The sequence below is a fragment of the Balaenoptera borealis genome (assembly GCF_965194805.1).
Source record: "Balaenoptera borealis genome assembly, chromosome: 18".
NCBI lineage: Eukaryota > Metazoa > Chordata > Mammalia > Artiodactyla > Balaenopteridae > Balaenoptera > Balaenoptera borealis.
Window position 1 is genome coordinate 45128427 of NC_138877.1, and position 23952 is coordinate 45152378.

At 35.0% G+C, this 23952-nt stretch overlaps 1 long non-coding RNA gene across 1 annotated transcript in view; it reads left to right on the forward strand.

Annotated features, from left to right (window-relative positions):
- The window catches only part of LOC309615960, a 147574-nt gene continuing 123622 nt past the window's right edge, over window positions 1–23952 (forward strand). The window contains exon 1 of the long non-coding RNA XR_014237179.1: window positions 1–23952. This exon is cut by the window's right edge and continues 4396 nt beyond it. This is a non-coding gene — a long non-coding RNA (uncharacterized lncRNA).

Genomic DNA, 23952 nt, shown 5'->3' on the forward strand with positions numbered 1-23952 from the left:
GTGCTATGTGGCTGCTTCCCATTAGCTATCTATTTTACATCTGGTAGTGTATATATGTCCATGCTACTCTCTCACTTCGTCCCAGCTTACCCTTCCTCCTCCCCGTGTCCTCAAGTCCATTCTCCATGTCTGCATCTTTATTCCTGTCCTGTCCCTAGGTTCTTCATAACCACTTTTTTTTTTTTTTTTTAGATTCCATATATATGTGTTAGCATACGGTATTTGTTTTTCTCTTTCTGACTTACTTCACTCTGTATGACAGACTCTAGGTCCATCCACCTCACTACAAACAACTTAACTTTTCTTTATGGCTGAGTAATATTCCATTGTATATATGTGCCACATCTTCTTTATCCATTCATCTGTCAATGGACACTTAGGTTGCTTCCATGTCCTGGCTATTGTAAATAGAGCTGCAAGGAATATTGTGGTACATGACTCTTTTTGAATTATCTTGTTCTCAGGGTATATGCCCAGTAGTGGGATTGTTGGGTCATATGGTAGTTCTATTTTTAGTTTTTAAAGGAACCTCCATGCTGTTCTCCATAGTGGCTGTATCAATCTACATTCCCACCAACAGTGCAAGAAGCTTCCCTTTTCTCCACATCCTCTCCAGCATTTATTGTTTGTAGATTTTTTGATGATGGCCATTCTGACTGGTGTGAGGTGATATGATTTTACATTTACCTTTTTCTTGATTCAGCATTTACCTGGCTGCTGTACACTTTTGACCACTTTCCAGAGTTCTGACAAATTTGGTTCTGACAGTGTCTGCTTGTTTTTCAATATTTCTGTGGGAGTATGAGAGCAAGGCACTGCCTTCTACCATTTTGCTGTCACTTCCTTTATGCCCATCCTTGAAGGGGCTCTTTGAAATGCTGTGTTGAAAAGGATTATGATGCCAAGTCAAGTCAAGTGGGAGAAAATGTCAAGATTGATTAGTTATATCTGTTATAGCTATGGGAGAAAAGTATAACAGCAAATGGTCCACAAAATTCCCAACTCCGGACAAGCCCAAGTAAATACTACATGACTTGGTACACTGCAGTCCAGAACAGGACCATGATTTCTGATATGCCACTCTAGTACTGACTGTAGGTGTTCTAAACTATACCTGCACATATACTTTCTGATGATGGGGCATATTACTGACTCACAAAGATATTCCTATCTTTAAAGAGGGAATGCTCTTAACAATGTGGCTTGGTGAATCAAGACAAGAACTTGGCATCAGACACACCAAGGTTCAGATTCTGATTTTATCCCTTCTATTGTGAATTTGAATAATTATTTTAACTCTTGGCTTAAACAAGTTTGTTTCAAAAATTGTTTATTAAATTTGTTTTGAAAATTTTTCAACAGTTTGTTGAAAACAGCAAGCAAGGTATCTGTGAATATACTTTGATCTACTAATAAAGGTAACTACTATTATTATGCCAGAGTAACAGTAGTCCTAGCTGTAGACAACTGAGAGGGTAAATGACAGGAAGTAGTGAGGTAACAGTACTCATTTACTTTGATTTACCCAAGAGGATTCCAATTTATATCCATTATTCCAACATACGAATAGTGTCTTTTCTCAATCCTACAGTATCCTGATTTGGATCAATTAAAGGGCTGCCCCTAAGATGTTATGGGTAACACACTATAGTAATACTAATTTCCTAAAAATGGTACCAACAACAATTTCCAAGTCATTTAGCCAGAGAAGAAAAGAACATCTTTATACTTCCTGTCTCGAAATAAATCTCTTCCATTCTGCTCATCTCTCCTTCCCTCTCTTATTTTCCTCTGTGAGCTGCCTATCTCAACCACCATTCTCTTCTCCCCTAGTAGCATAAACCCAATTTTCAGATGGACACATTGCCACCTAGAATAGAAGACAACTGTTCCTAACCCTCTTGGGGCTTTGCCAACCAAATGACTGTGTTTGAACAATGATGTATAAGTGTTAGGTGGAACAACTAAGAAGATTATTAAGCAAGATGACTCAAGTTAGAGGAACAAAAAACGGGGGCGCTTCCTAATTTGTCAGTTCCATTGAATAATTTCCCGCTTATGGTTTGTCATGTAGGCATAATTATCAGAATTGGAGCAGCCCCCTTGAGCCTTCAGTTGACCTTACACATAAGTGTTATTCACTGGAATGATACACAAAAAGATAGAGACCAGGGTTCCTGATGGCATCGGAGTCTTGTCCCCCAGCCCTGGACTACTTGACTATCAAAGAGAGAAATAAATCCATGTATTTTTTAAGCAACTACTTTCTGGGTCTCTGTTAGTCTCAGCCTATCACAATCCTAATATATACAGAATTTGTTACATGAGCATGAAACATTAAAATATTGGAACATTAAATGTGCCCCTGTTAAAGAACAAAATTCATCTGAGTAAACTTGAAAGATGTTATTGGCCTGATTCAGCGATTAGTGAATTGGGCAGCATCCAATCTAGCAGATAGAAAGGAGCTCAGGAGAGTTGTACAAGCACTTTTATAGACCAAAGTCAGCAGGAGCAAGGAAGTTAGACTGGGCATTTGCTGATTGGTTAAAGCAGGGATAGTTTCCTTATAAGCAGCTAAGGAAAGTCTTAGGAGCCAGGTCAAATGACCTGTGTTGAGCAGTCAAGTGCTGATTGGTTGACCTAGGACTTCCTTTTCTGGGAGAGCTGAGCATAGAAATTGTTGGTTTGCTGATATGGGGCCTAGCATGAATGACATCATCTTGGGCTTAATCTGGTTGCTTTAACATCCTCCATATCATAGGCTGGGAAGTTGGCAACATTTATCATTTAATACTAAAATATTTGGTCAAACTGCTGCCTACCTTTCCTTGGAAAGCAATCGAAAAGCAAACTAAATGGCCTTAAGGGAAAATGTGGAAAAATTAGAATGTTGTCTACACTGGCTGCTTCTTGCTGATTTTAACAAAGTTTTAGGATTGATGAACTCAGACTAGATCCCGTTTATCAGCAGACAGAGATATTAGAGACATGTTCTCTCTCTGTGGTCCACAATCTAAATGCATTAAATCTGGAGACTTTCACATATATACACTAATATGTATAAAATAGATAACTAATGATAACCTGCTCTATATTACAGGGAATTCTACTTCACTTTGTTGTACAGTAGAAACTAACACAACATTGAAAAACAACTATACCCCAATAAAAAAGTTTTTTTAAATCATCAAGTTGTACATTTAAAAATATACAATTATAGTTGGCAGTTATACCCAATTATTCCTCAATAAAGTTTTTTAAAAGATAATCATGAAATAAAAAAAAAAAATTTGGAACCTTTCAAGATTAAAAAAAAAGACAACTGCTCTGTGCTCAAACTGAAGCATTTAGAAGTCTATTCTGAAAAAGCAGCCTTAGCAGGAGATAAATCACTGGCCCCAATGCTTTTTAAAAGGCCTTCCATTCATAGTTCTCTGTCAGACAATGGAAGGCAAGCTAGCGGCAAAGATTAGATGAAGTATGTTGTCTTTCTACCCAAGCTGATTCTTTTAAATGGTCTCAAGTTAGAATCAGGCTTAGAAACTACCAGATCTGAAAGCCAAAAGAAATGACAAACCTGGACTGCAACGGTTATTATTAATAAAACTTTAATAGTACTTGAACCTGTCCTGGAAGGAAATGGTCTTTATTGTTTGCTTTGCAAACTCCGTGAAATGACAATTTCCATTTCTTACATTAGAAATAGCTGTGGAGGGTCATGGAACAGGAAGAACTACCTGCCCCCCACCTTCACCTTCCCCATCAGGAAGGTAAAACAAGGAACCAGAGAGGTCAATGGCAGGAGAGCTTCTCCAGAAAGCAGAAGTAGAACAGACAGATAATGTAATGGAGGATTCTGTTCTACAAGTAGTTTAAGGAGCCCCATTACTCCTGCCCATCATTTTGATGAACAAATGATGTCAGTGTTTTCTACTCTATACTTGTTCTAAATGGAATTTTTATGTCATTCTCCCTACTCCTTCTCTTCTGGGTGTGTATCAGGTAGATAACGTTCCTTTTAGTTTAGTAAGTTACTAAAAAATAAAGAGCTATTGGATCTGATAAAGAATCAGCAATCATCCAGAGACCCTGCCCATTAAGCTAGATATATAACTGGATGAGTTCCTTGTAGCTAGCTCTGGCCATGTGACTAATTTCCAGGTAATAAGTTATAAATTAAAGGGTTGAGTGCTTAAGAAAATTTCTTCAAAAACATCAGGCACTTGCTCCCTTTCTAACTCCATCTTAATAACTGAGATACAGATGTGATGGCTGATGCTTCAGCAGCCATCTTAAATCAATGAGGGCTATAACTAAGGATGGCAAAGCAAAAATCTAGAGGACAGCAAGGGGCTGCCATACCAGCTCTGGACTACTTGTTTCAAACTTAATTTATTTGAAAGAAATCAGCTTCTCATCTGTTAAGTTATCATTATTTAGTGGTTTGTGTGGGTGTTTAATGTGGCCTATTTAATCCAAAAAGCATATTCTCTTACATGCATGAAGGAAAGAATGAGTGTGAGGATAATTTTTATTTGAGTTTTTTTTTTTTTTTGTCCCAAGATTAAAATATAGAGAGGAGGAAGAGATTCATATTCACCCTTTTTATCTACCTACCAACCATTTTCAGTGCAATGGCCTTAATTCAAAGAGATTGCTTTGATCATTTCTATATCTCCTCATTTTTCTAAAGATATTTAGTTTACCTAATTGCAAATATATAGTTGTATGTTCAAATAAATTTTGTATCTGTCTTTTAAATTTCCAATATTTTAAATGACTACTTAACCACTTTTATTTCATACAAAGCATATTTTCCTAAGTCTGTTGTCTTCTTAGTCTCTAAGAAATTTCCATAGAAGGAATTTCTACAAAGGTTTTATATTGCTATATGTTGTGGCAAACCATGGTTAGTGAATGCTATGTAGTACTGTCCAGATTTCTCCTTACAAATATCAAGGTGCTTCTTATCCCGGAAGCCAGGCTCTTAGGGAAGTGGACCTGGGCACAGTGGTAAGGGATAGAGAAGGCATACTTGGACTCTGGCTTGCAGCATGGAACTAAAGAAACCGGCCTCTTCTTTCCCAATCCTGTCTCTCCCTTCCAAGGCTGCCACACAGGAATAGGACTGTAAGAGGGACAGGTGCAGGAGGCCCTCTGCCTACAGGAAGTCTTCACTGCTGAATTCTGTGCTTTGAGAATGGCAATCAGTGGCCTAGGCATCTGGTTGTATTCATTCACTCATCTATCTATTCAACCATTTTCATTCGTAATTCACTCATTGCTCACTGACTTCTACTCTATGCTTTGGTGGGTTCTGGAGACAACTGAATGAATTTATCAGGACCTCCTCTTTTGAAATTTAGTCTGGTGGGGACACCATGAAGTTGCTGCCAGTCTTGGAGCCTAGAGAGAAGCCCAAGAAAGAAACATGGTATACCTTTGTCCTTCATGGTCATAGCTGCTCATGATTACCCCCAGTTGTGATGTCAAGAGAGGGAAGATCTTCATCACTGGGGGACAAAATTCAAATGAGAGCTTCTCAGATGTGTACCCTATAGATAGATGTGGCATCGGGGTGTTTAGAAGCACTGGGCAGCCAGGAAATCAAGATTGTCTGCAAGTCCTAAAACTCTGAAGCCAGAACCTGGACCATTCTAGAGATGACCATAAGCCCCCTCATCCCCCACCATGACCAAAAACATTCCACCCCCTATTAGAAATCTTTGGAAACCTGTTGTACGTCTTCCGTTGAGGAAAGTGAGACAGTCAGCCCCTGAAGGATTGAATCTACATGTGTGGGATGCAAACATTCTGACCTGGTCTCAGCAAAAGACCCATTAAAAAACAATTTTCCTGGGAAAATCATGTGAAGATGGCAGCAGGGACAAAGCTTTGCATCCTCAGAGGCTCATCAGGTGAAAAATCCATGTTGACCTCCATTGCACTGATATAAATGACATGAAGTTGTGGAAGCTGAGTCACACTGGGGCCCTTTATGTAGGTTGTGCCACACATTTAGCTGTGATGGTAGAGAAGCACATGTACGTCATTAGAAAATGGCTCTCACAAGAGCACTGGACACAGTGTACCAATATCAGGTAGAACAGAAGCATTGGACCCTGATTAAATTTGACATCTTCTCCTTCCTCCCTGCAATTGGACCATCCCATGTGTATCATTCCAAGGCTTGTGATGTCTACATCTGAGAAGGAAGAGTCAGTTTCAGTCACTCTCAACTGTGAAGCTGAGAAAGGGGATTTTATTGGCAAACCAAAGTTGTGACCCACATGAGGAAAATTAGACTGGCAAATAGCTCTGCTTTGTGTTTGGTGGGACAAATAAAAAAGGGAAATCTATAATGATCATATTATGACTGTAGCTGACTAATAAAACCCATATTTTATGAAAGAAAAGATTGATAAAATAAGTCTTGGAAATGTAATGTACAGCATGGTGACTATAGTTAACAACACCATATTATATATTTGGAAGTTGTTAACAGAACATAACTTTTTAAATTTTTTTTTAAATTTTTATACAGTAGGTCATTTTTAATTATCAGTTTTAAATATAGCAGTGTGTACATGTCAATCCCAAACTGCCAAACTATCCCTCCCTCCCACCATTCCCCCTGGTAATGATAAGTTTGTTCTCTACGTCTGTGAGTCTGTTTCTGTTTTGTAAATAAGTTCATTCGCAACTTTTATTTTTTTAGATTCTGCATATAAACAATATCATATGATATCTGTCTTTGTCTGTCTAACTTACTTCACTTAGTGTGACAATCTCCAGGTCCACCCATGTTGCTGCAAGTTGCATTATTTCATTCTTTTTAATGGCTGAGTAATATTCCATTGTATATATGTACCACATCTTCTTTATCCATTAATCTGTCGATGGACATTTAGGAATTGGTACAGCCACTATGGAGAACAGTATGGAGGTTCCTCAAAAAACTAAAAATAGAGCTACCATATGATCCAGCAATTCCATTCCTGGGCATATATCTGGAGAAAAACATGGTTCGAAAGGATACATGCACCCCAATGTTCATTGCAGTGCTGTTTACAATAGCCAAGACATGGATACAGAACATATTTTAAAAATTCTTACCATAGTGAAAAAAAATTGTAACTATGTATGGTGATAGATGTTAACTAGACTTATTGTGGTGATCATTACACAATATGTACAAATATCTAATCATTTTGTTATAAACCTGAAACATGAAATGTTATATGTCAATTATATGTCAATTTAAAAATTACTTGTAAATAAAGGAGAAAAAAAGAAAAAATATTGCCTCTGCCGCACCCAAGGTTAAAAATCTCTCCCTGAAGGCAGTTCTCATCCAGTGACTAATCACAGCTGTGGTACCAAGGAACAATGTTGAAGGGCCATCACAACTCGAGCCCTTGTGTGATGTTGAGACCCTTGCATCAACTACACTGCAGTTTAACTTCTCCCATTGTCCAACCCTGCTTACCTGACTCCCTCACATGTATTAATCCTAAAAACATTCCCCAATAAACTTCCTGCCCTGGAGTCTCTATCTCCAAGTCTGTTTCCCAGAGAACACTATATTAGACATCACCGATCTGTTCAATTTAATGCAATTGCATATATTTGTCACATTTGTACACACAGTGTGAACTTCTCATAATAGAGAATGGGATTTGAGTTTATTAGTTTAGCTTTATGTGAATTTTTAGTTGCTGTCATAAACCCTCAAAACTAGCACATAGAGAAGAATCAGAGATCAAACTATCAGTTGTATATATCTGTGGGCTATGTAACTAATCACCCTAAATTTATGGATTTTAAAGAGCAACCACTTTATTTATCATGATTCTATGGATTGGCTGGGTGGTCCTTCTGCTGGTCTCACCTGAGCAAACTCATGTGGTTGTAGACAATTTGTTGGTCAACTGGGATCTGGGCTCTAGCTGGGATGACCGGACTTCTTGCTCCATGTAGCCTCCAGGTAGGCTAGACTGGACTTCTTTACATGGTGGTCTCAGGAAAATTCCAAAAGCCCCATGTAGAAAGACTTTTCAAAATAGACTTGTTTCTCATTGCTGATGTCCCATTGGCTTAAGCAAGTCACAAGGCCAAGGCCAGAGTCAACGTAGGATGACCACATCAAGGCACCAGTTCATGGAGGTGTGTTGCTCTCTCTGTCTCTCTCTTTCTCCGTGTGTGTGTACATGTGCCAACTTTTATGTCGTGATTTTATATAGTAGATGCTGATTTAAGTTAAACACACACATACACATAACACACATTTGGTAACAAAATATAGCCTTATGAAGCTGAAACTATTATTATCCCCGATTTACTGATGAAGAAATGAAAGTATGGAGAAGTAAGTAAATTGCTTAAGGGTATAGAGCTAAGTGGAGGAAATGGAATTTGAATCCTGGTGGTTTAACTCTAAAGACCATGTACTCATCTACAATGCAGTTTTCTCCCTCTCTTCCACATCTTTTTTTTTTTTCCCCCTCCTAGGGGTGGGGCGGAATGGGTGGTAATGTACAAGCAAGTAAGAAGAAGAAAGAAATTTTAAACATGCTCAAGCACTTTGATTTATAGATAACTTGGGGACCTAGAAATATGAGATAATTTCTCTCAAAACATGTAACTAATTAAAAGTAAAGCTCTGGCAAACCTTTGCTTCTATGTCAGAATATTGTAAAAAGTTAGAACATTCAGTTTTATAAAACTACAGATGAGACTGCATGGATTCAAACTTTGCCAGATCATGAAAGGTGAAGATGGATTCCTTTCACCAAATTAAAGTGCACCAGGACTAGAGGATGCCCAATGTAGGGTAAAAGATAAAAGGGATTTATGCTTTGTACTTTACACAGTTGGTAGTAAACATATGCAAGCCATTATCCCAGAAGGTTATATAGTTTGAAAATATAAATAGGTTCAGGAAAGGCTTAGATATATTCATGAATGGAGTTTATAGTGGGTTACCGAAAGGAAACTGGGGATCACAGACTCCCCGAGGTTCGGGTGTGGAAGGCAACTAGCATGTTTTTCTGAGAAACATCAAAGAAACTATGCTGGATCTCTGGAGTTGATGTGACTCACTGTGACAGTTATATTCTCATATTCTTCCTATAAGATCCATGTAACGCTATTCATCTAAAGACATGATTAGACTTCTTTTATTTTACAAACATTTAAGAAAAACGACTCTTTTTCTCCTCTATCAACAAACTGTGTAATTTCTTTCTTAGATATTTTATAATATGTCAATTTATTTTCTCTTCTGTTTTCTAGCTTCTTGCCGCCATCTCATTTTTTATATCAAACCTTCTTTCCCCTCTTTCCTATTTCAGCTCTCTTAAATTTTTTTCCTCTACCTCCCTTTCATCTTTATTATTTTCTATTTCCAACTCCCTTTTATCTCTATTTACCTTCAACCCTCTCTTAAAACTTTATGATACAGGAGATAATATGTCAATAATTTGTTTTTGACTAACTCTCATCCTTTGTTACTATGAAGTAACATGTGATCCAGTCAAAATCTCAAAGTAAATAAAAATAACTTTAGAAAAAAATTGTAAATATTACAATAAAATAAATATGAAATAAACAGCAAGTATATAAGACAATCCATTAATATAAACAATTTCTATTGAGATAACATAAAAAAATGTTCTAAAAAACAGTAGATCTAAAGTGATAGTTATAGTAAGTGTTGCTTGAAGCAGATCCTTGTAGAAAATGTTGGTTCTGTTTATTTAGAAAGAGACATTTGCGTGATGAAATTTATCTAATAGTGTCTCTGCTACCAGAATAAGTAAAGCAGTGAGAGACACTCAGGTTTTGCCTCGAAATTGTTGCTCTAAAGAGAGTTTATTTTCTTGCCAAAATACATTAATAATTTGAAGTGCATATTAAGCTAAGGTTATTCATTACAACTTTAAAAACAAAAGTGATAATTTCTGATATATTAATTTCTAGAAAGTATACTCAAAGACCTACTTTCTATCTATATCACTGTGTATCATTTATATATGTGTGACACAACTTAAAATTCTCTAGCATGCAAAGGAAATCAAACATTTGGAAAATTTGGAGCTGATCCAAAGTATTTTTAAAAATACTTTATCATTTTGCTGGAGTTACTAAAATTCCAATAATAAGCTATTAATAAGTTCGTTTTGCCATTTATTTTCCATTGCTACTGAAATTGTTATGTGTTGCTAATACATACAAAACTCTTCTAAATCTTAGTTTAAATGTAGGAATAGTTGCTTTTTATTCATGCACATTTTTAGGTTATTTTTTATTATATATATTTATTATATTTAATAGGTATTACCATCCTTTAATTATTTTGCAGACTTTTATTTAGTGACTACTATATTCAAAATACTTGCATTTTCTGCAATGGCTGTATCAACTAAATATTAAATCCCAATAACACAACCAGTGTTGTCAACATTCTATTTTACTAGTTCTCTCGATTTCCTATAACTTCTCTTCAGTCCTGTTGTAGAAGACATTTGGATTTTTCCTAACTCATTGTTCCATGTTTTGTCAAATTCAAGCACACTTTTTTGAAACTAAAACACAGGCATCATACTCTTAATCCAGAAGCACCATGAAGAAACTGGAGCTGCCTGGAATTCATTCTATTAAGTATGTTGGCTGAGGAAGCCAGTTTTCTGTAGTAAAATGACGAGTCTTAAAGAGTAATACAAACCGCCCAGCATCAGCAATGCTATCTGCAGAGTCTGTGACTAAATCCACATAATATTGTTTCATCCAAAGCCACTCTTCAGTGCAATTTAGGTCTTTGTGATAGAGTAGCCTTCGAGTCTGATTTTCTGGCTCTGAAAGAGTTCTGTGAATTTTCTAATAAACTTTATTATATTATTTCCTTCTTACACTAGCTAAAATGGGTTTTACTCATTGCAGGTAAGGATTTTATCTAATAAATTGATTAATACCATAAGTACTATACGGATAGTACTAGTGTTTTCTGGATGTTCTTTCTTTTCAAAGACTGTAGTCTCTCAACTATTCATTTCAGTTGTCTGCATTCTTGTTCCACTTTTACACTCTCCGTACAAAACCCAAACCATGAATCAATCCAAGCATCTGACTTCTCCCTCTTAAGCCTGGGTAGAGATGAGCATGGATGAAGAATTAATTCAATCACTTGGAATTATTTGTATTTTTTTTTAAGCAGAGCTAAAATATACAAGTTATATTGTTGTATGAACAAAGCAAGCTGCTGCACCTGTAGTTAGATAGAGAGATGGATGGCTAAATAATAAATTAACTTTCTTAACACCCACCCTTCCCTTTTTCGAGAAGATACCAAAGAGATTGAAAAGTACTTCTCAGAATTTCCTGCCATTGGATTCCAGATGTGATTGAAGTTCCACCAAAGAAATGAATTTGCTCCAAACATCAAATTGAATCACAGTTAGGAAGGAAGAGAGAATTTGGGGGAAATGACTGTTTTGCTGGTGCAGGTTATTGCAGAGGTTTCCTAATCTGGTAGTTTTCTAAACAGAGGTAAGTGCTTTCCCAATCACAGCAGAAGTAGGGAGATTACAAGAAATCAGAGCTGTATGTTGAGTCCATTCTTCTAGCCTATCAGAAGAATTCCTGGCAATAAATGTATGCTTGAATTAGATAAAGTGGTTTCTATAGTCTGGTACTGAACCCTAACCAATGTTGTATGATAATATTTATATGGACTCCATTTGCTGACACTTTCTTGAGGGCTGATAAGAAACATGAAATCCAATTAGGTTTTATCTCCCTTGTTTCCATTTCAACTGGAAAAGTTCTACTCTTTATTAATTTATTTTGACAAACAATATTCTCAAATAATTTTTAAACAAATTGTCCTATTTTTAAAGAAAAAAATAAAGTATAAAAATGCTGGCATTCTTGAGGTTAATTTATTGTAAATTGAATAAACAATTATCTTAATTCCCACATAAAATCTCACTAAAATGGCAGTGAAATAATCAACAAAAAAGTATTACTGCACAAACATACAAAAGAATGGAAGAGGAGACACAAAAAGTCAAGATATTTCAACATTCTGGAAAATTGAGTATAGAAGAATGGATGGATGGATGGCAACTGAATCCAACAAAGATAAGAAAGCTGGCACATATGCAACAAGGCACGTTATGGTTTACACTGCACTATCGTGAAAGGTCCAGGTGTCACAGACAGCAGGTATCTGTGAACAAAGAGATTAGGGATTGAGTCAAACACAGAAGAGTAGGTGACATATCTGTAAACAAGCCTCCACCAGGTGTCCTCCCTTACCTAGCATAGCAAGATGACTACCTAGAAAAATTAATCTTGGGGAAATTAAACCAGAGAAGCTCAGGATATAGGGAAACCAGCCACAGTTGAACACAACAGTAAGGTATGATATTGAACAGAAAGGCACTGAGAGAAATTGTACACATCAAATAGTGAGATCCCTACTTCTTTTTTCGTATTCAGTCCCCAGAAAGGTGGATGATGAAAGCTGGACATATTGTATCATGCAGGCAGGAGTCTAAGGATTCCATTTGGGGAAGTTGCCAGATTCCAGGAGAAAAGACTGACAGATATATCATGAGGAATTTCCCAGTGAATTGTTCCACCTTTTTCTCCTGTGAAGAAGCCCATCATTCAGAAAGTCCCAAGCATGCATGATCTAGCAGTCATCTGTTTAGTTCTGTATTCTTCATTACAAATTGTCAGCAAAACTCACCAGGCGTTTGAAGAAAATCTCTAACATAAAAGATGAAAACAAAAATAAACAAAAAATGAAGTAAGAAAAAAATAAAATTCAGGAAGAAAAAAAAATCTTTAGTGACTATAAAGTCTTGAAAAAGATAGATGTTTTAAGCATAAACAAGAAGAGGATACTATAAAAGGAAAAAAAAATAAGATACTGTGTGTCCAAGGAGGGACTCTTGTAATTAGAGAATATGATCACAGTAATACTTTGAATAAGTCAATAGAAGTTTTAAAGGAAAATTTGTGACTTTCCTTAAAATGATAAGAATGGTAAAAATGTATCATCCAAGACCCAACAGAAAGGAATACCTGAAACAGTTGGAAAACCGGATGGAAGAAAACTGTCAAAGAAACAATAAAAAATTTTTTTTCTAAAGCACAGCTTTCTAAATTGAAAGGACCATTGAGTAGCTAGACAAATTAATGGAAAAAATCCGTATTAAGGTAGAGCTTTGAGAAATATGGGAGCAATGGCAACTGAAAAATGAAGAATTAAAAAGCTTCTGTGATTGAGGAAAGGATTTGGAGGGTTAAAATCAAAAACAAAAAAATTATAAATTCTCAGTAATCAAATTGTGTTAAACTCATTAATGGCAACACTGGCAGCTAAAAAAAAAAAAAACAATAAAAAAGTCCTTTGAAATGATAGAAAAATTATATTTAAATATGATATTAAAAATATTTTAAAAGAAACAAGATCTCAAAACAAGATTTTAAAATTCCAATAAACTTTCTCAAGAAGCTTCTTGAAGATGTGTTTCTTCAAAATACAAGGTAAACAAAGAAAAAGAAACAAAAGATACAATCAAGAGAGAAGGAAAGGGATTTCCTAGTGAAAGAGATGCCAGATAGACAAGCTCTTGTCAACATCCTTGCAGAGCATCAAATACAAAGAAAAACATCATATACAGACACACAGACACACAAGGAAATGACAAACATCTTATGTATTTTACTATATTAATAGGGATTTTACAGTTCTTTTGTACCACATAGGTGAGGCAGGAGATACATGGGCCCCTGGGGCAAACGGTTGGTGTTTGTTCCCTCTGGACCAGTACTCCGAGATGAGATGAGAATAACAGGACAATTGAGAGAGAAGGGTGGGCCCTGCCCAGATAGAAGATAAGAGACCACATATTTCTCATTCTCAAAGTCAGGAGACCTCCCTGACTACACATGCACAGAAAGGCTCCTTGGAGGTCAAAAGTGGAGTGATGCTAAGTGCTGCTAAGTCTACCCATAGGCCTCTTCAGTAGAATACATCTTGGCTAAGAGATGCACATGCACACATGGGAAGATCCTGAGATATACCAAATATGGACTTTGAACCAGGCAAATCAAAATGATGGGCCAAAGGAAACCTGGAAAAAATGTCCCATAAAAGTGATTCAAACTGCCACGAGGTTGCGACTCTCTCTCTGAGCCTGCCTGTGTGTCTATCCACACTTACTGTACTCTTTTCTTCTCCTAATAAATACTTTACTTGTTTCACTACTTTCTGTCTTTGTGGGAATTCTTTTTCTGCAAAGCCATAGGTCCAGGGCCCTGTCACTGCCCACTGGTCTAGTGGCTAGGATTCAGTGCTTTCATCACCTCGACCTGACCTCAATCTCTGGCCGGGAACCGAAATCCTGCTTCAAGACGCTCTGCAGGCCGAGACCACCCGAGATCATAGGTATGAATAATTAACGTCTTAGAATACCATCAAATTATAAAACGAAGCACTTGTTTATTCCATAAAACAAAAAGTTGGTGTAGGGAAGTTAATTTACTTTTTAATTTTTAAATTTTTAAGTTTTTTTTTAATTTTTATTTTATATTGGAGCATAGTTGTTAACAATGTTGTGTTAGATTCAAGCATACAGCAAAGTGATTCAGTTCTGTATATACATGTATCTATTTATTCTTTTTCAAATTCTTTTCCCATTTAGGTTATTACAGAATATTGAATAGTGTTCCCTGTACTATACAGTAGGTCCTTGTTGGTTATCTATTTTAAATAGAGTAGTGGGTACATGTCAATCCAGAACTCCCAATCTATCCCTGCCCCCCATCCTTCCTCCATGGTAACCATAAGTTTATTCTCTAAGTCTGTGAGTCTGTTTCTGTTGTGTAAATAAGTTCATTTGTATCTTTTTTTTTTTAGATTCTGCATATAAACAATATCATATGATATTTGTCTTTCTCTATCTGACTTACTTCACTTATTATGATAATCTCCAGGTCCATCCATGTTGTTGCAAATGGAATTATTTCATTTTTTTAATGTCTGAGTAATATTCTGTTGTATATATGCACCACATTTTCTTTATCCATTCATCTGTCGATGGACATTTAGGTTGCTTACATGTCTTGGCTATTGTAAACAGTGCTGCAATGAACATTGGGGCACATATATCCTTTCGAACCATGTTTTTCTCTGGATATGTACCCAGGGATTGCTGGATGATATGGTAGCTCTATTTTTAGTTTTTTTAAGGAACCTCCATACTGTTCTCCATAGTGGCTATACCAATTTACATTCCCACCAACAGTATAAGAGGGTTCCCTTTTCTCCACACCTTCTCCAGTATTTATTGTTTGTAGATTTGTTTTTTCTTTTTTTGGCCACACTGTGTAGCTTGTGGCATCTTAGTTCCCCAACTAGGGATTGAACCGGGGCCCACCAGCAATGAAAGCAACGCCCTAACCACTGGACCACCAGGGAATTCCCATGTTTGTAGATTTTTTGATGATGACCATTCTGACTGGTGCGAGGTGATATCTCATTGTAGTTTTGATTGGCATTTCTCTAATAATTAGTGATGATGAGCATCTTTGCATGTGCTTCTTGGCCCTTTGTATGTCTTCTTTGGAGTAATGTCTATTTAGGTCTTCTGCCCGTTTTGTGATTGGGTTGTTTGTTTTCTTGATATTGAGCCACATGAGTTGTTTGTAAATTTTGGAGACTAATCCCCTGGAAATATGGAGCATAGCTGAAAAAACAAGAGGAAATGTTAAAAGTGATTTACTCAGGGAACTAGAGATAGGGATGTGTGGAATGTTCGATTGCTGTTTTTGCTACATGTCTTTGTGTGTAGGGGTGTATAGATGAATATATACATATATGTGTATATATACATAATTTATCTATGGTAATATATATGATATGATATAGGCATATATACATATTTATTTAATAAATATAAAACTTAATATATAGACAATAAAAGACCGCAAAAATACCTTCAGGTTGATCGTATTATGCCCCTTTGGCATGGAAGAGATTTAGAGAAGTCAGAAACCTTAGCTAATTATTTGACAAAGCCAAGATTTACACTCAAGTTTCCTGAGTCTAGGGCCATGTACTTCCTACCATATTACACATGCTCTTTCAAAATTGCGATTATTTCTTTCCCCATTTCCAATTACAGCCTTGAGGGTCAAGCTGAGAGCATATTTGCTGGGAGTTTTCTCAGGAACAGTACCTGAGTCACACACAACTCAGTTCCCATCCTTGCAAAATCCCAGAAGGGGTTAATAGTAGGAGTGAGGAAAGAAGTGTCTAACTATCCTCATAAATGTAATTAATCCTGACCTAAATGTTTACATAATATCTACACAGATGTTTAAGTAGAACAAATATTATTGTGTGTTTTATGTTTTTAAGTATGCTGGAGGGAAGAGAATGTGTTAAAATAATTTGTCCTCTATAACTTAAGGATATTCTCACAGAAGAGAGGGATAGAGACAAAATGAATTAAACCCAAACATACGTGTAACTGAAATAGCAGAATCTATAAAGCAAAGAGAATCATTTAAAATTATACTATCAAATGCATTTTCTGCCTCAAACACAAAGGCTTTCTGAAACTTGGACATCTACTTTTTAAAGGTAACTTGTTTATAATGCAAAAAAAAAAAAATTGTAGGCACTATTTTCTAATACATAATTATTGAAAAGAAATTATCTACAAAGCATGAGAGTTCATATCTGTGTCCATGAGTAATCAAATATGAGAAGGTACATATAGACCAGAGAAACACTTATCTCAATATTATTGCTTTTGATCCAAACACACATGAAAATGTCCATGATTGAAAGATTTGATGGGCCTTTTTTCTTGCCACATTTTCATTTGCCCTGGGTATTAAAAAAAAAAACAAACAAACCTTTAGAAACAAGTAAAGCTTCCACAATTCCCAAAGTTGTGTGATTCTCTTTGGCGCCTGCTTCAGTCCGCAACTGCAAAGAACTCATCTTTTATTCACTTGTATGATTCTCCTCTGTAGTTCTGACATTCTTTTAATGCATTTTCTCAGGGACCACAAGAATGACATTCCTCTCCGAATCTTCATCATTGTTCTTTAAAGTCCCAGCTTTTGCCATAGTCTTTTGTGGAAAGAAGATTCCCGATCCCACAGCTACATTCCTCCCGGTCTGCTCATTATCACTTGGAGGCGGCCTCGGTCCCTTAGTATATTCGTCTTTCTTTGGTCCAGATCAATAGATCATTTTAAATCAGTGCATTGAAGACTGAAAGACCACCCTTTATTGCAGGCTGGTAGTTCAGATGTAAGAGAGTGAATGATTTCTTGGGGTTTGTGGTCCATAATTATATTAACCTTGATCCCACACCAAGCTATTTGAAACTTCTCACACCTCATTACCAGTCAATGCATCCCCCTCTGTATAAGAATTGCATTGTTTGACTTTGAAAGACATGTTGTTAAAATCCCTTTACAGGTTCATGATGTTTCTTTAGAAGAGTGGAACAAATTTCATGGTCAAAGTCAAAATTTTAGCACCCTTTTTATCACAAGGATAACTAACCCTGTGAATCCCAGAACAGCCTATATTGTTGAAAGTGAGTTAGAGAAAAAGAAAACAGCAAATTGCTTTTACTGTTACCATATTAATTATATGCTTTACACTTCAGCAAGTGACTCTATTATATATAGTTGTGTTCAGCATTTTCTAAATTAAATGTATCACCTCAAATTATAAAAAGCAAATGAGTAATAGTAATTATTGATTAATATATATTTTAACTATTTTGCAATCTATAACCTTTATCCTGCCTTAAGTTTAAAAAGAGAAATAGTTTGGGGAGTGGGAAAACCTATATTAATGTGAATGAAATGGTTCCTCTTGGGATGTTTCCTTGAGATTGTATTGGACATCTTTGAAACAAATTGAGAAGTTATGAATCCAGCCTAACTAATTAAAGTCTCATTAAAACAAACAAAACAAACCAAAAAAACCAGTTACATATATTTCACTAAACCCTACTAAGGCCATGCGTTTGCCTGTAGTTTAAAAATAATCTAAATTAGAGATTATATTTTTGATTTCCATTAAATAATCAGAGAGTCTAAAGCCAAAATGTCCTCTTTTGCTCTAAGAGGAAAGCAGATGACAAAAGGGGCAACGATATAGAGTCCCCACTGTCTCTTTTTATGAGGAAACAATCAGCCAAACACTGGATGAGCAAAAGGGCAACTGTTTGTATTGGGTATCACCCAGGGAATTCCTTTTAAAACTAGTGCATTCACTCAGCATGTGAAAGACTGAGCATTTTTTTGTTTTACTAGATAGGGTTAATGATTTATCCTTGGAAGATCAATGACAAATCAAATCAATGATAGAGTCAATATTAGAACTCACATAGTCTGAAAAATTTTAGGTCATGAACTGTCTTGAAAATATAAAAGGTAATCAATATACTTGCAAAAACTTAGAAAAAAAGGACAAAAGTCTTATTAAACAAATTAATCATCTCCTAGCTCAACCTTTCACTAATTATCCCAATCATCTCTCAGGTATCCAGCTTCCTGAGTAATAATAAGAGTCTTAATCATTAGGACAAAATTTTCTGAGACATATATACCATATAGCAAAAATAAGTTCATCTTTCTCTAAAATGGGTACTCTAATTCACAAAATTTTCTAATTAACCCAAGCATTATTTATGTTTTCATTTTACTGTATTAAAAATCACTGTAAAGTGTATTGGGTCAATTTCATTCCCAAGTAAGCAGAGAACGTAAATACATATTTTTAAGCATCTTATAGGGTCTTGAGGCCACCATATCAAACATAATTTTTCAAACTATAGCTCCATAAATTTAAAAATATACACATTTTAAAATATATTTTAGACCATAGAAATGTTTACTTCTGACAATATCACCAGCAATGATTTAATGAAGATTTAATATTTTAAGTTTCATTGTTCAACTCTGGATTAAATTTTGGGAATGTTTCCTTTCATAGATATTTTATGAAGATGATATACACATATATCATACATATGTATCTTATATGTATCAAATATATGTATATACATATATTTATATATATATATATTTCTTTTGAAGCAATTTTCATCTCTTTCTGTATTTAAATATTTTCATAAGTACTAAATCATGGTTTGATTGAAACAATTGAGATGTCTACATTAGCACAAATCTGCTACCTGACCCTTTAACTTACTCCTCCAGTTTCCAGTATTGTCTAAGAGGAATGGCTTAAAAAAAAAGAAAGCATTGCTTACGACTATTGTAGAATTTTCTAGCCTCCCTAATATTATATTTTTAACTTCTGTTGGTGTCAAATGATGTTTGGACTTGTTGAGATTTTTGAAATAGTCACAAACTGCTTGGAGGAAAAGAATACTTTCATTTAGTCTCTTATTCACAGGCATAAAACTTAGTTATTTGCTATCTAAATGGTAAAATAGCCTACTGTTCACACAGAAAAAAGTAAACACTTTCAGACTGAACCGAAACATTTGATGTAGCTTTCTAGGATACTTGCTTATTATAAATAATGATTTGTGGAATTTTTCTTCATATGCCTATGGCATTTAGAAAATAATAAAACATATACAGTTATAAGCTGTCAGATGATCCAATACTATATTTTTTTGAAGGATTACTTACTACCTAATAGTTCTTACTAGTCAGGTGTTGGATTTAGCAAATAAGTAATTGCAAGGTTATTCTGAAGGTCTCTGACCTTTATGTACCTTTCCACTACTGGAAATTGTTACCATTCTGATGTGATTGTTTCAATGCATATGCAACCCCTATTGCATAAATAAATTTACAAAGACTAGAAAAAAAAGAAAGCATACTCTGCAAGTAATGTTGAGATTAGTATGACATTATTACCACAATTAAGAAGGAAAGCATGAAAATTAAGAACTCAAAATATAGATATAAATAAGTAAATAAATACTAATTCAATGAACCTAACAACATAATTTTTAATTGACAAAAGCAAAAATTGTTTGTCTTTAAAAATATTATATTTAGTAAATGTAGTTTTATCAATTTTTATCAAATTGATGATTTAAAAAATCATTATTATCTCAATAAATACCAAAAAAGTAAAACCCACATGCAATTACACAGACATAAAACCACTAATCAATGCAGTATTCTCCAACAGGAAAATGGTACCTACCAAACTGTACAGCAAATAGCATTTTTAATTGTGAAAGTTTATGCTTATTATCTTTAAAATCAGGATGGATGTCTACTATCACCATTTTTTAGTCAACATTGTATTTGAAGATCTAGGCAATACAATAAATCAAGAAAAATATGACATTTAAGAACTATAAAGGAGGTAACAAATTTTCATTATTTATTAGACATATCCAGAGAAACTATGCAAAGGGCATTTAATCGACTAGAACTAGTAAAAATCCAAAATTATTCTAGAAAAGCTCAATATATAAAAATGATAACATTCCTATAGTTCTACAAAAACAATTGGAGTATGTAATAAAGAGTATCTGAATTTCAATAATCAAAATATTAATATTAATAATATTAATAATAATAAAACACTTGTATTTTGGGATAAATCCAATAATAGATATGCAAGACTACAAAATAAAAAATGTATGACTTTTTAAAAACGTGAAAATACACTTATATAAGGGCAGAGACATTTTTGTTGTTGTTGTTGTTTTAATTAATTAATTTATTTATTTGGCTGTGTTGGGTCTTCATTCCTGTGCGAGGGCTTTCTCTAGTTGCCGTGAGCGGGGGCCACTCCTCATCGCGGTGCGCGGGCCTCTCACTATCGCGGCCTCTATTGTTGCGGAGCACAGGCTCCAGACGCGCAGGCTCAGTAGTTGTGGCTCACGGGCCTAGTTGCTCCGCGGCATGTGGGATCTTCCCAGACCAGGGCTCCAACCCGTGTCCCCTGCATTGGCAGGCAGATTCTCAACCACTGCGCCACCAAGGAAGCCCCAGAGACATTTTATATAGAAAGATTAAATAGAAAGATTTACTTAAAGAGTTAAGTCCTTCCCGACCTGTCAACAAAATCCCAAAAAGATCTGATAAGTTTACGTTGATTCCAAAATTCATATGATGAAGAATGGGCATGATAATTTTGAGAGAGGAGAGAAAAGGAAGAGGTAGCAGAGAAGGAATGGGAGGAAGAGAGGTGAAGAAAAGGAGAGGAGGGGAGAAAAAAAAAGGTGGGGGAAATAAAGAAAAGAAAGAAGGGGACTTCCCTGGTGGCACAGTGGTTAAGAATCCGCCTGCCAATGCAGCGGACACGGGTTAGAGCCCTGGTCCGGGAAGATCCCACATGCCGCGGAGCAACTGAGCCTGTGCACTATCACAATGAGAAGCCTGCCCGTAGCAACGAAGACACAATGCAGACAAAAATAAGTAAATAAAATGAATAAATTTTAAAAAATAACATAAAAAGAAAAGAAAGAAGGAAGAGTACAAGAAATGTGAAAGAGAAGGGGGAAAAGGAGAAGTAGGAAAGAAAGTAGTAGTACAATTCGGATTCCGTCTTCTAGCTGTCCAGACAAATTATAAAACTACAATAGTTTAAAGATATTGATACAGGAAAAACAAATAAAATGGTAGAAAAATTTAAATATTCATATGCATGTATATACAGGTACACACATATATATGCATATATGTATTTTATATGTACATATATGTTTTATATATACATATTATGTATGGTTGTTATATGCCAAAGTGGGATTCCTACTCTGTAAGGAAATGATGTACTATTCAATAAATTGTAGTGGAACAATTGGTACTTCATTTATAGAAAAAAATGTTACATAACACTCCTATAAGAAACAGTGTACAAAAAAAAAAAAAAGAAACAGTGTACAAATATAACTTACTGATAGAGTAAAGAAGTGCAAGTACATAGAACAAGTTTAAAAATAAAGAGAAATAACTTTTTAGAACATTCAGAAAAACTGTTTTTGCCAGCAGCATATGTAAGATTTCATAACAAGATATTTTAGTAATATCTAGTAAAATTGAAAATGCACATAAATTTAGCAATTTCATTGTTAGTTATATATTCCAGAGAACACTCACATATGTACAAAGAGACTTGTGCAAAAGAATTGATTGTGGCATTTTTTAGCAAGTTAATTAAACAACTTTAAATGTCACTCAATGATAGAATGGATGGATAAATTATATAATCTTTGGAATATTAAGCAGTAAATGTAACATACCGGTTCTACAAAAATCAATGTGATGAATCTCTAGTACATTTTTGGGGTGATAAAATCAAGTTACAAGTGATATAGTTTGATATAATTATAAAAATAAAAATGTAAAAAATCTATATGTTTTATATAAGAATATGAAATTTTACAGTAACAATTTAACATATTCAGGGGAATAATGCACATCTAATTCAGGATATTTGTTTTCTTTTAGGCATGGATGATGCAAATAAAATAGAAAAGATCACTTCAAAGGCATCTCTAATATTTACTTCTTAAAAACCTAAATTCTGAAAAAGATGACAAACTATTAATCTATATGGTGGGTAAATAAGTGCCTCAGTACCTTTATATATATTTGACAAATTACATAATTAAAATATTTTTTAAAGATTTATGTTTCCAAGTGTATACAAGGAGAATGTTAAACCAGCTTTTCAAAGAGTTTTCAAGAATTATTAGACCATGAAAGTTATATTTGGTTTCTCAAATGTTCATTGACCCAAATTAAATTACAAATGCCATTGCTTCAGCCTTCCATTCAACCATACTCTTTTAGTGTTCCAGTAATCAGCAGGTTAAAAGAAGACAAGCTCCTTCCTGCAACAAGTATTCTGAGTTCCAACAAAATGTAACTTGTTATAAAACCCAAGCTGACAGGAAATGTGAACAAAGTACACTAAATTTATTTTAGGCACTGAGCATATGGGTCAATGCTTATTTGCATGACTGTCAACAAAACAATTCTCCTTTGTTGCTACTTATAACTTTCATGTTTTCTTTGCCTTTGAATCAAATTGAATCTACCCTTCATCAATCACCTTTCTTCTTTTTCATTATCAATTAATATTTTTGAGCCTTCTGAACTGTTTCACTTTGTATTGAGTTTTCTGATAATGAGATACCAAATTGAGTCCTCACTATGTTTTAAAAACTTGTTTTAGATCTCCTCATTTGTCCATGTCTTCAAGAGCAGTCCAAGACTTACTACTCTGCCTGCTTTCTTCAAGATTAATTCAAAACTTGTCCACGCCTAAATTGCTCTACAGCTGACCGGAGGGCGTGCGCCTTCATCCTGGACTAATTTAATATCCATCCTCAGATTTACCTCATCAGCTTTAAAGGTATTTGTTACCACAACAAGTAAGCAAACAATGAGGGGTGGGGTGGAATTTGGAGGCTAATCATTTGAACATTTGGGAGGAGTTTAATGGAAAGTAAAGTTTATAGACAATTTTATAAGCATTATCTCTGCATGCAATTCCAAGTGCCTTAAGGAGAAATTTTCTCCCGTTATTTCTTCTCCTGCAGGCAAGCAAGGACTACTACCTACTGTTAAGTTTACATTCTGCCTCATTATGTTTCCATCTTATATTTTGGCTGAAGACATTATAGCATTTTCAAAGCCTTCATTCCTGAACACAAATTCTAAATGCTGTTTGCTGTCTCCATTTTTGCAAATATATATTTAATAGAATGCACAAGTATATAAATAGATTCCATCCATAGAGATAATCATCTAAACTGAGGTTATATTTGATTTCAGACTGAATATAGAAAGTGTCTGGGACCTAGTACTCAATTAAGATTAGTTTTTGCTGCTGTTGTTGTTGCTGCTAGTGATTAGTCAAACCTGAGCACAATATAAGGTCACTGACTTATCTGG